This window comes from Stegodyphus dumicola, chromosome 8, assembly GCF_044657685.1.
Source record: "Stegodyphus dumicola isolate Sdum_Otavi_A_Nest chromosome 8, ASM4465768v1".
In the NCBI taxonomy this organism is placed as follows: Eukaryota; Metazoa; Arthropoda; class Arachnida; order Araneae; family Eresidae; genus Stegodyphus; species Stegodyphus dumicola.
Window position 1 is genome coordinate 128700942 of NC_140775.1, and position 14130 is coordinate 128715071.

The 14130-nt window shown below is 31.4% G+C and overlaps 1 protein-coding gene across 3 annotated transcripts in view; it reads right to left on the reverse strand.

The window, feature by feature from the left end:
• Positions 1-14130, reverse strand: part of LOC118198534 (FGFR1 oncogene partner 2 homolog) — a 79737-nt gene that overhangs the window by 41471 nt on the left and 24136 nt on the right. Inside the window, exon 2 of one of the 3 annotated variants that reach the window (XM_035370228.2) lies at positions 9613-9677. The exons of the other annotated variants lie outside the window; for them this stretch is intronic. The gene's annotated coding sequence lies outside the window, so the exon portion shown is untranslated. The remainder of the gene's footprint in view (positions 1-9612; positions 9678-14130) is intronic. 3 annotated transcript variants of the gene reach the window in all.

Here is a 14130-nt window from a genome sequence, read left to right on the forward strand (position 1 = left end):
ATTTCTGTAGAGAAATCCGAAAAAACTCGAGTAACCGTCCCCGACACACTCATGTTTATGCATTTGAGTTCTATATTATTTGTAAAAATTAAACATTGGAATTGTCATTATGAAATAGAATTCAAAATAAAGTTGAAATAAACATAGAAGATTACAAAAGATAAATAATGCAAACTTTGTAAAAACAAACCAAAAATAATATAAAAAATATAATAAGAACAGTGAATGTACATGAAGATATAAAGGCCAGAAAAGGTATTAAGTAACTTACATTCTTTCTAGTGGGGAGTTGGCAAAGTGTTCTCTTCGTGTCATAAGTGTAGGGTGTCTGAAAATTCTTAGCATCAGTGGGGGCTTTGAATAATATCAGTCGGTAAGACTTGGGTGAAGTAATTTATGGTAGTGGGTGGGACTTGGAATTCTTGAGGGATGTATTATGTGGAGTTCTTATTTGAGTGAAACTGTCTGTTAAGATTTTTTTGAAAATACTAGTGAATGGAAATTAATTAATTTCTGGCTAATTGTCGTGTCGCAATGATTAAGAATTTAAGAAAGGAAAAAAGGAATTTTCACTGTCCAAGAGCTATTAGACAGATTAAAATCATGAAATAGGCCCATTTTTTCAGTAACAGCATAAGTCTGAAGACAATTAGCTTTTTACAATATATACAACTGAGTAATTACACTATATACAAATCCTTCAACTGATAGTCATCCAACTTATACCGCCTTCTCAGGTTTAGGAACAAATTATCATATCCCTATCAGTTAAATGATATCAGTTAAATGATTTGAGTATTTAACGCCTGCTCTTTTAAGGCAATGATTAATAAATTGAATGGGTATTAGATTATTTTTGAGAATTTTAATAAGGAGCAAAATTTTGCGTTGTAAATCTATTGTATCTGTGCATATAATTTTAATTCGTTGTATTTGATTAATTATTGTATTGTTAATTACTTTTTTGGATATGTTGGAGTTCCAATTTATTAATTTGTTAGTATTGAAATTGAAGTTTCTTGTTTTGTGAAAAAGTAAAATTTTTTTGTAGTTAATGATTTGAAGATCTAGAAAGTCTATGCTATTTTGTGAATTATTAGTTTTATTAAGTGTAAGACAATTTGGATAAATCTCGGAGTGTTCAATTTTACCAAAATTATTAATTGTAATAAGGTCATCAATATATCTGTAGGTGTGTTTGTAGTAATTTAACTCTTGTGGTTGTAAATTTATATATGTGTTGGTTGTAGATTTATATATTGTGGTTGTATATATACAGTCAAAAGTCGTTAATCCGGACTCGTCGGGACTTCGATTCCGGATTATCGATTTTTCCGGATTATAGATCATCAGTTTAAATCTCGTAAGATGGCATGCAGAAATTCTAAAATTAAAAATATGAAACCGTAATTTATGAAATAAAGAACAATTATGATCTAAAGGGTATCAAAATTTGCAAAAAGAAAAAGCTTAATATTTATTTGTTTACTTTATTAAACATTTCTTTCAATGTAAGTTGTTTAAGTTTTGCTTCGTTTCATGTGATAATACTTTCTCTTTAAACAGACATAATTTCTTGTTCAATTACAAAGTTCCGCCGTTCAAGTCCTATAATTGCTGTGTCAAGAACACCGACTAATTTGTCAATCGAAATTTTTTTGTTTTCAATAACCTCTGTCACGTTTCTTCGCTATCGGAAGAGAATTATAATGACGAGGAACTTGTTTTAAATCATATCAAAGACGGAGCATATCGAGATGAAATACTACATTTGGTAAGGAATTATAAGCCAAATAAAATAAAAACATCTGCGCTGAAGATAAGGATAGTGCTGACAAATCAACTTCCAATTCATTACGCGCCCGCCGCCGAGCAGCGTGAAATTGATAAACAGATTTCGGATTTCAAAACATACTTTCGCTTCAGATCCTTTACATATTAACAAATATATATCGGAAATTCTATTTGATATAATCGAAAGTTTAAGCTTACCTTATAAAATTGCTCTTACAGTCTGCAAAAAATAATAAGCCGGATGCAATTCGAAAATTAAGGAACAACGCAATCATCAACATTAACTGAAATAGATAATTAGATAATTTTAACTTATACGTCCATTATACATAAAATGCGCACACTAAAACGTATTCTGCACTTGCACACACTCATATGCGCAGTCGTAAAAGGTCTTACGCGCACGCGTGAACGCCTCTGCGCATGTGTCAACGCGGCGCATGCGCAGAAAGTTTTTAGTTTTGATGTCCGGATTATAGATCATTCCGAATTATGGGTGTCCGAATTAACGACTTTTGACTGTATATATATATATAATGATTCTTTCAAAGCTTAGATATGTGCCTGAATATTTTTCTGTATTTTTTTCTTGAAACCTGAAGTTATTTTGTAAGATGGGTGCAATCATTGCCTTCTTTTCCTTTGCACTTACTCAATATATAAATTTAAGAAACTTTGTTTTTTGCATCAAGAACTGTGATGTTTACCCTAGCAATGACAGATTCATTTCATGCCACCTTTCTACAAATTTTGACCAATACACCATTTTACATACCTGATCTTCATTATTTTAAGCCACTGCCGTTACAATGTTATGATCCATGAAAAATGCAACTACAAATGCATGCAATTTAATCAAACATGGCAACACTTTTCCTCAAGACTATTTCAATGTGAAGTGGAAGACTTATGGTGAGTTCCCATATTCTTCAGACATTAGTACACAATATCTGCTTTTAAGAGATCATGATTTTATGCAGTTTATCATTTTTATCATAATTTTTATTAATGAACATGTACTAGTTACACAACAAAACCTGACAAAAAATATGATGCCTAGAAAACTTGTGGGAAAAAATCTCTTAAGAAACTATAGTATTATCTTCTTCAGCATTCAGTGTGAATCTAGCCATGTATATTTATTTACACAGGAAACACAGATTAGTAACTGCTCCAACAAAGACATTAGCGATGCTTTAGTTTTTATTTCCACTCACTAGATAAGGTTTCAGTTTGCAAATAAGGTCTTTCTGGATTATATAAATACATGTGTTACAAACTTTATATATGAATCACATGACTAAAATCAATTTTGAAATGATGCAGATATGAAAGATTTATTATAAATATATTACTGTAAGACAAAAAAGAGAAATAATCAAATTAGAAACATGTAAGGGGCTATTGCAAATTAAAGACAGTTTGACTGACTTTCATTTTATTAAGTTTTTAGTACAATATAAAGTCTGAAATCTGGGTGTCCAATATCCAGATCTTCAGACTACTAACAATTTTTTTTTCTTCTTTACAAAGGTCAATTTTATAAAAGTAATGGAAAATATAATACTAAAAAAAAAGTAGGTATGAAATAAATGCAATACACTGACTAATGCAACTAACTGAGATCCTGGAATTATCCCTTTCAAACACCTGCTGGCTATGGATGTTAACTATGGGCAAACTATGACCAAAATTTTGAATAATAGAAAAATCCCTTGTTATGCTAAAAATGACAGTACTAACAATGAAATGAGTGAATGGGCAGGACAGTGTTGCAGTGAGGGCATGCCATTGATGGGACCAATGTTAATGGCTCAAGCTGAAATATTTAATGAAGGAAAAGACTTTAAAACTCAGTACACATATTAAATAATCAGTTAATCAAATTTAAAAATCACTATGATATATGGCAGTTCAAAATTTCAAGCAATAAAGCTTCATCTGATATTGATGCAGCTGAACAATTTACACATAAATTCACCAAACTCATTAAATAAGGAAAATTTTAATTTATCTCCAGAGCAAATTTATAACACTCACAGAGTTGAACTTTTCTGGCAATAAGTGTCCTGAAATAATTTGATAACCTCTGCAGAACAGGCTCCCAACTGTTAAAGATTACAAAGTGAGACTGACAATTTTGGCATGTGCAAATACTGTCGTAATGCGTAAATGTAAACTCTTCATAATTTAAAAAAAAAAAAAAAAAAAAAGATGATCTTTTAGTATTTAAAGATATTCCCAGTCATCTATCATTCAAATAAAAGAGCATGAATGACACTTAAAGAATGATTGGCTTGAAAATTATTTCATACCTGAGGCAAGGCAACATTTGAAACTGGTTGTTTTACCAGCTGATGCAAAAATTATCTCGAATAGAGACAACTGCTCAACTCATACTTCACTTAAGTTTTAGTAAAAAATAATGTCTCTGTCTTATTCTTTCCACCAAATTGTACATCCATCATCCAGCCAATGGATGCAGAAGTGCCGTGCATGGTATAATACACATATAAAGTAGTCTTTTTAAAATCTGTATTAAATTTCCAGTGACAACACTAATAATGAACTGCCAAAACATTTTAAGATAGAGCCTTCTGTGCAGAGCACTGCAATGTCATTAATAACATGTCTGGAAGTATTTAAAAAAATGCCTGGTATAAATTATGACCAGTAATTATATTTCACAGTGATGATGATAGCTATGAATTTGAAGGTTTCCAGATATGGCAAGCAAAAGGTGAAATTTTCCAACTAATGAAATTTGTGAAAAAAAAAAAAAAAAAAAAAAGGATAATAAATGAAGATGATATAACAAAAGTTTTCCAATGCCATGACAATGCCCCAATCATCAGTCAACTAATGGATGGCAAAATATGTAGCATGGTTTTAAATCCAGAAAATACTATTGCTGAAATCCATAAAATATTAATATTGCTGCCAGTAGTGAAGAAAGTGACAAAGAGGTTGCAGAAGATGTAAAGATTTCAGAGTCTAGTAGAAATTCTTGAGAGAGCTTTTACAGGACTTGAACAAAGGAATTTTGTAAATAAATAAGAAATTATGTCTATCTATAGAATTAAGGAGAAAGTTATAGGACAAAAAGCTTAAAACAACTTAAACAGAAAGAAATATTTAATAAAACAAAACCAATAAATATTAAGCTCTTTTCTTTTGGTAAATTCTAATTTTTTTAAGGTCTTAAATGCTTTATTATTAAAAAAAAACTATTTATTTTTTTTTAATTTTATAATTTCTATGTGCCATCTTACTAAATTCAAACTTATGATCTAATATTCTAGAAATTTCTGTAATCATCAAATTTCTCATAATTCCAGATCTCAAACTTTGTTACTGTATTATCACATTAACTTAAACTGTTTAAAACCTTTTATTCTTACTTTTAGCTATTTCAGCCCAGGGCATTCAATATTAGAGTAAGTCTGCTACCAGTACTTTATTTTACTACAGTTTTTTTTTTTTTTTTTTTTAGTTAATTACAGCAAAGTATACAGATCTTGTATTCATGCAGTATACCTTGTATTCATGCTACATATGAGGAAAATCATGAAAACACCTATGCAGCAATTCAAATCATCAGGATCTAAAAATTAAATCAAATACTGGTGATCATAAGTCTTAACCATTTTACAATAACTGGGCATGTCTTGGTAATAATCTCATTCTGTAGGCACCACGATGCATCAGAATATAAAACAAGATATTTAATAAATCATCATCATTAACAATAGTGCCATGATGTGCTCAGTGTTACTTATTATTAGATAATTAGGATGACTTATTAATCAGCAAAAAAGATGACGATACATTAATGTCTGGAAAAAACTATATTGCTGTTTCCAAGTTCCATCTAAACATGCTAAGTTTCCAGTAATCTTTGGAAATTTCACTGCTGCTTCAGCATATGGCATTTGTTTATAAAAAAATGCTGGTGTCAATATTATTATTTTCCTTATTAAATAGTGTTACGATACAAATTATAAAAGTGGTAAAGTGGTTAATATCAATGAAAGTGGTGGATTAACCCAAGTGAATGCATTGGCTTCATAGGTGCTTTTTGTAGTTTTCTTTATATACAATGTGAATTCTAGCCAATCTCCCTTTAAAAAAACTTAACCCCTTACTCATCAGGCCCGTCTCTCATACGGGCAACCAATACGAATAAGTTTTGTCGCACACGTATATCACACGGGCTCTGCTTTTGCAATAAAAATTTAACGGAGTACCAATTTTTAGCGTGACCATATCAATTATATTTACACAGAATGGCTCACAGATGGCAGCACAGTACTTGTAATTTGATTAGATAACAGTAGTATGTAGATTTAGAATATTTTTTCTTTTAGAACAACATATTTTGAAAGTTTTGAAAGCAGTTTCAGTGCTCATCACTTTTTCATATTTAATGTTTGTAAAATAAACAGTTCAAGTGAATAAGAGGGTTTAAGTCTTGAAGAATCGAGAAGCAATTCCAAAAGTAGCTAGTTTTCAGATGCTTTTGATTCTGAAGGTTTTGACGATCCCGCGCAATCTTTACCAGGGTGCCAATGGAACCAAATTATGCTGGATGTCCCAGATATTTGTCCTCCATGTTTTCAGTTCAAATTATTATCTAAAGTTAATATTTCATTTCAAGCCAGTGCAGGCGTTTTACAATATTATGAGCATTTTATAAATGATGAAATAGTGGATATAATTGTAAAAGAGACTAATCATGAGCAACCAGGTAATGTTTGAAAAAGGAAACTGAAAGGTAGAAGAGAAAGGAAACTTGTATCAGCACTTGAAATGCATTTGTTCCTTGTGCCTTCAGTTTTACAAGGTATTATAAAAAAAACCTGAAGAATGTATTGGACTAAGAAAACCTCAGTAGAAACTCCTTTTTTCTGTAAGATTATGTGATATAATTGATACTGTGAAATGAAAAAATACTTGCATTTTGTGAACAATGATTCTTATGATCCAAAAAAATCATCCTAACCCAAAACTCTACAAAATTTGGCCTATCTGTGAGCATCTGAATAAAATATATATAAAAAAACAATTACTCCAGAAAGAGATATTACCACAGATGAAACAGTGATGTTGTACAAAGGACGTTTATCGTGGTGCCAATACATACACTTGAAAAAAATCAAAATTTGCCATCAAAACATACATGCCAAGCGAATCTAGTTCTGGTTATATATGGTCATTTATTATATACACTGTTAAAGGTACTTTGTTTCATCCTAAATTCCGATCTCTCTCGGTAACTACATAAGTTGTTATGACTCTGATGATGCCATTATTGAAACAAGTGTACTGCATCACCTTACATAATTATTATTCTTCATCAGAATTATGCGATATCCTTTTGACTTATCAAGCAGATGTGGTTGGAACTGTTAGATAAAACAAAAAGGATTTCGTGCTGAAAAGTAAAAAAACTGCTGAAGTTATATCATTTAGACACAGCAAAATCCTCACTTTCAAATGGAAGTACAAAAAGGAAGTACAGTCAAAAGTCTTTAATCCGGACTTGTCGGGACTTCGTCGATTCCGGATTTTAGATTTTTCCAGATTATAGATCATCAGTTTAAATCTGGTAAAATGTCATGCAGAAATTATAAAATTAAAAATATGAAACCGTAATTTATGAAATAAAGAGAAATTATGATCTAAAGGGTATCAAAATTGACAAAAAAGAAGCTTAATATTTATTTGTTTACTTTGTTAAACATTTCTTTCAACGCGCGCATGCGTAAAGCATATATTACGCATAGTCGAAATTAGAAAATTGCAACCAGAAAACTATTTGATTTGTATTTGAGATATTTATAATGACGAGGAATTTGATTTAAATCATATCAAAGACGGAGTACATCGAGATGAAATACTACATTTAGTAAAGAATTATAAGCCAAATAAAATAAAAACATCTGCCCTGAAGATAAGGATAGTGCTGACAGATCAACTTCCAGTTCATTGTGCGCCGCGACGTTTCCCCCCCCTCTCATGCAAAGCAGCGTGAAATTGATAAACATTTCGGAATGGTTAGAGAAACAAAAAAGCCTTTATCCATTTTTTGCAGCAACTCCACTTTTTGTTTAATGGACATCGAAACATTCTTTCCCTTTGTAGATCCTTTGGCAGCTCCAGCATCGGAAATTCTGTTTGACATAGTCGAAAGTTCCAACTTACTTTTATAAAATTGCTCTAACAGTCTGCAAAAAATAATAAGCCGGATCCAATTCGAAGATTAAGGAACAACGCAATCTGCAACATTAACTGAAATAGATAATTTTAGCTTTGCTTATACTGTCCGTTATACATTAAACGAGCATGCATATGCACATGTGTAAAGGTATTACGCGCATGCGTCAATGCATTAATGCGTTGACAAGTTCGTAGCTTTGAGGTCCGGATTAACAACTTTTGACTGTACAAATGTTATATCTTTTCATGATTCTGAAACTCTTGAAGTAATGACCCAAAATAAAAAAAGTGAAAACAAAACCAAAGGTAGTAATTAACTACAATAAAACAATGGGAGTTGTGGAATTTGTAGATCAATAACTTGTAACTTTGTAGATGAATTAACAATTTTCCTGATCCAGCTTGAAGTCGAGCTTGCTACTTGATAACTAAGCTGGATCAGGGAAATTGTTAATATTGTTGTAACATTATATTCCATATGAGTTAATGTCAGTCTGTGTAATGCAGTAAATTATGATTACATAAAATAAATTATTTTTAATTAAAAATATTCTTTAATATTTCATTAATTGTATGTTTTATATCCTGAAAATTCACAAACTTATATGTATATATTTGTGGCATAACTCAGAATTCACTTACACCACTGGGAAATGTATGACATCTCAGATTTAATTTGTTGATTCATAATTTGGATTATAATATTCCAAAAAAATTGTTTTCTCAGATAATTTTTGATAATAAATTACTTAACCATTTGAGTCCGGCGAAACGCTATTGCACTTCACTTGTATGCCAAAAATACGGCGCAGCGCGACAGCGCTTCTCTTGTTTTGTATCGAGAATGCGAAGACGCTGCTGTTGGTTAGTATACTTTACGCAATTATCGAGAGCAGTTGTAGTGATATCAGTAGCAGTTGTTTTATAGGAATTGGAAATTATTTTCATTTTTTTACCAAGTGTTATACTGATAATTACGAAATAACCCATGTCAAGCTCTGATTCATTTGAAAGTGACTGTGTTATGAGAAGTGATAATGAAGAGTATAGAAATGACCTTGAAAGTGATAGTGGAAGTGACATCATCATTCGTTCTAAGAGATTACAAGTTATTAATGATAGCAGTGATGATGATGAAGTACCTCCGATGACGATATTATTGATGAGTTTTTACTCGTGGATACAATTTTTTCGAATGAATCGAATACTTTTTCTGAAGTACCTGTACCTCCTCCTGATGCGAAACCATTGAATATTTCAATAATTTTTTTTTTTTTTTTTTTTTTTTCAATTTTCAATTATTATTATTTTTTTTTTTTTTTAAGTATACTAACCAACAGCAGCGTCTTCACATTCTCGATACAAAACAAGAGAAGCACTATCGCGCTGCGCCGGACTCAAACGGTTAAACATGATCACAATAAAATGTTTCATAAATCAAAATTCACATGCTTCCCCGCTCAAGATTCTAATAATAATAATACCACATTGAAAACAAAAATCAACAGGAAGTCAATCTTAAACAGTTATATGAAACAAAATTCAACAGGAAGTCATTCTTAAACTAGCTATATGAAACATATTCAACTATATACGTACTTAAAAATTATATAATTCTGAAGTTAAACCTTTGAGATTATGATGAAGATGTAGCATATATTGACCTATAAAGAAAAGATATTTTGAAAGATTAATGCTTAATAGTGTATTAAAGCAAAGTTCAAAAGATCTTTACGTTTACTAAAATATACCTTGCTTTTTTTAAATACATTCAATTTTTTAAAAATTTTAGTTGCAGTTTTAATTTTACAGGTTTTTGTACATAAAACAAAAAAAAAGGGTGCATCCTGATTATCTCAAAAAGTCACAAGAAAAGTTCATGAGACAAAATAGTATGTTGCCAAAATAATTATGTGACAACCCACAATGTCAACAGAAAGTATTCACATGAAAACCCAGATATAAGCATAGTATGTCTGTCTGCTCAATATGCAATACTGAAGTTGTAGCATGGCAAGTTTGTGCAATTCTCAGATGTTTCTTTACATGAAAAAAGATTGTGTACATAAGGAAAATATGCAAAAAAGGATTTCTAGAAAAAAAGTGTTTTATTACTGATGTTTTCAGCCTTTTCAATTTTATTGATTGATTCCTTTTATATGCAATTCTTAGTCCAACATTATTTTGAAAATGGTTGCTAACTTTTAACTTGGCCAAAAAGTTTAATTTTTAGCAGGGATGTGAATAATCAGAAAATACCCCCCCCCAAAAAAAAAAATATTTAACTGCTCAATAAAAATTTCTAACTGCATAATTTACGAATATAACTACCAGCGAGAATTGCATCTTGTGCCAAACCAACAATTCTGTTACGTACCAAAAATGGTGATCATGTGCTAATAAATGAACGCCTTTGTTTTGCAATTATGCAGCAGAAGACTTTGGAGTTTTACTTATGATATCATAGCTGCCAACATTGCAATACAAAAAGCAAAGAGTTTTTCCAAAAGGTTTTTCACATTGTGTAGTAAGCTATTTTAAAAGAAATTCAAACTGACTCCAATTAATTTTATAATACATGATTCAAATTACTGAACTATTCATAACATGATTCTGGCATAAAATATATTAATATTTAATTGTATACTTTTAATTTTACATTCTCTGGCTATTTTCATATTGTAATTTTCTCATACCTTTAAACTGAAATCCTGAGTACGGAAGGAAAGCTTTTATAAATCAAAGTACTTACGTAAAATTGATAATTAATATACATACTATTGTGTAGATAAACTTAGTAATGTACCCTCTGTTGATGTAAAACAGAATTATATCAACAGACAGTACATTACTAAATAAAATCAAATACAAGTATTAGATGATTAAAACACAGGTTACATTTTCATATAAAGTTCAACAAAGGTCTTTAGCAATTCACATTATTGAAATCAAATCAAATTTAATAAACAAAATTATGCTGAAAATCATTAGGTCTGGAGGAGTGAAATTTAAATTTGATTCAAAACCAGGAAACATCTTCCTAAAGTTAAACATTAAAATCAGGAGATTTGATGACCTACCAGGAAATGGGATGAAACAATAGTAGTCTCTTAGTAAAATTAAGAGAGCGTAAACATATTAACTACCTGTCAATATAATTTGGTTCCAGTGAGAAGTCTAAAAAAGAAAGGTAATTATTATCTAATCTGTTTAATCTTCACAGAAACAATATTTTTTTTTTTTGGTCCTCCTTGATTACGCTAGGACACGACTTGTAAAAAAATTTCTGTTGAGCTCAATTTTTTAGCTGTTTTAGAGTTAAACAAGTAAGCTAATTTCAAAACTCTAGCTAGCTTTCTTCTACCACATCAAGTTCTTTCTCTACACCTTTTGCGAATATGACCACTCTCCACCGCATCAAGTGTGGATCATAGGAAGCTTTCCTACTGGGTGACATAAGCCCTCTGGTGTGAGGGTGAATGATGATGTAGGAGATCAGTGACAGCTGCATATCTGACTATTCAGTTATGCCTGAGGTAGTGTAATGAGACGTTGTGTGTTGTTCTGATATCATGAAGCGCATTCTGAGTTGAAGTTTGCGTTCTTGCTTGTATACGAGGTTAGCAGTCTATAGCTTAAAACCTTTCCTTATAACTGCCTCTTTTAGTCTGCATTGTAAGTGTTTAAGCAGCCCCATTTGTTTTGTTATATAAGTGATATTTTTATCATTCCCAGTCAAGGGGTAAACATAAGTACGTATGTCAGGCAAGCGCAAATTGCTGATCAAGATAAATCATGGGCCCCTCACAAAGTGTGCAAGCAGTGTGTCAAGAGTTTATGTGGATGAAGGGCGCACGTTCTGAATTTCAATTTAGTACACCTTTGATTTGGTGAAAGCTCAAAGATCACCCAAATGATTTTTACTTTTTTATAGTAAAAATGTTAGGATATAACAGCCCCAACAGGCTATTCAGTCAGTTTGTGTGAAGAATATGAAAACATAAAGAAAGTCATGGATTTGTTCCAATATCACAGGCACTAATGGATTATCTGTGTTGACCTTAAAATGGTCTGCTTTCTCCTTGGCCAGCAATGTAGATATACCAAGTATCCCTGTTTTTTGTGTATGAGGGACAGCAGAGCTCACGAGAAACTTTGGGTGCACTTTGGTGCTGAACTGACTTCCATGATCTGACCTAAAACCTGGTGATCCAAACATTCTACATCAGCCACTTATCGATAGAAAGAACATTCTATTTCCACCCCTGCATATAGCATAGCAATTTGTTAAAGTCTTGCCAACTGAAAGATACTGTTTCAAGTATTGAATTTCAACATTTCCTTTGAAAATATAAAGGCCAGTGTGTTTTACGGTCCACAGATTTGTAAGCTCCTTAAACAATTCATTGGAACAATGACAGAGCTTCAAAAGAATGCTTGGTTGGCATTCAAAAACACTGTCAAAGACATTCTTGTAAATACAGGAGCAGAGAATTACAGCGAAATTGTCCAGAAAATTTTAGAGAGCTTCAACATGCTTGGTTGCAACATGAGCATCAAACTATTATTTTTTATACAGCCATCTTGATAACTTCCCGAAAAATCTTGGTGCAGTCAGTGATCAGCAGGGTGTGTGATTCCATCAAGATTGAAGGTCATGAAGGTATAGTTACTAAGGTAGATGGAATGTATATATGATGGCTGACTATTGCTGGAGCATCAAGCGAAACTTCCCACAAATTAAACACCCCAGAAAAAGATAAGAGAAATTTTTTACCTTAATACATATATATATTCACCATTTGGTAAAAACACTTGACTATTTTTATGAACAAAATTTAACTTGCAGTAACTATATACAGCCTTTTTATGAATAAAACTATTCTTTGTAAACAGTGTATTTGATAAATTTTCCCTTTATTTTTTTATATGCATGCATATTTTGCATGACTTTTGAGACAATGATAGAGTATCCTGTAGCTTAAAAGCTGTTTCTTTTTTTTGTCTTAACAAAATAGACAAAAAAACTGAGATTATTTTTGAATTCAGAGGCCAAAAGTTAGTCAAAATCAAGTGACAGATCTAAAACAGTGAAGCTGCTATTCCCCGGTGTTATCTGCACAACCATCCAATGAAGTTGCCATTTGTGGATGATTAATTTTATACCAATTCAGACACACAGCAATACATACAAAAGCAAAAAATTAAAAGTGCATAAAACATCCATTATGAAACACTGAAAATGACATTAAATTAAAGAAAAAACTTCCATAACAAAATACTAAAAGCTACACAAATGAAACATCCTTATGACAAATATCAATCCTTATGAATTACATAAAACAGAAACAAATTAATTAAAAATGGGAAAAAAAACATCCAAAATAAAACACTTTATTCCTGCTCTTATTGCATGTATACATTGACCTGTTTTAACTTAAAAAAATATCAGCGAATTGTACAAATTCAGAAAGGGCTATAATCACAATCACTTAAGAACAGCTGATGAACTACTTTTGACGTGGAAGATTTCTATAATAATGTACCATTGGAGGTAAATAAAAGCTAGCCAAATGCATCATTTTATATGTATTTTATTTCCTTAACAATAATAATGAAAATAAATCCTGACAATATTTACAATTTTGCAGCCAGCTGATACTGTTCAGCTATTTTTAATTTATTGCTGATGTACAGTCAAAAGTCTTTAATTCGGACACCCATAATCCGGACCTCAAAGCTACAAACTTTCTGTGCATGCTCGTAAGACCTTTACGGCTGCGCATACGCGTGTGCGCATGGGCATAATACGTTTACGCATGCGTGTTTAATGTATAATGGACGGTATAAGCTAAAATTATCTAATTATCTATTTCAGTTAATGTTGCAGATTGCGTTGTTCCTTAATCTTCGAGTTGGAACCGGCTTATTATTTTTTGTAGAGTGTTAGAGCAATTTTAGAAAAGTAAGCTTGAACTTTCAATTATGTCAAATAGAATATCCGATCCTGGAGCTCCCAAAGGATCTACAAAGCGAAAGTATGTTTCAATGTCCATCAAACAAAAAGTGGAATTGCTGCAAAAAATGGATAAAGGCATATGCTTTGCTTCTCTAACC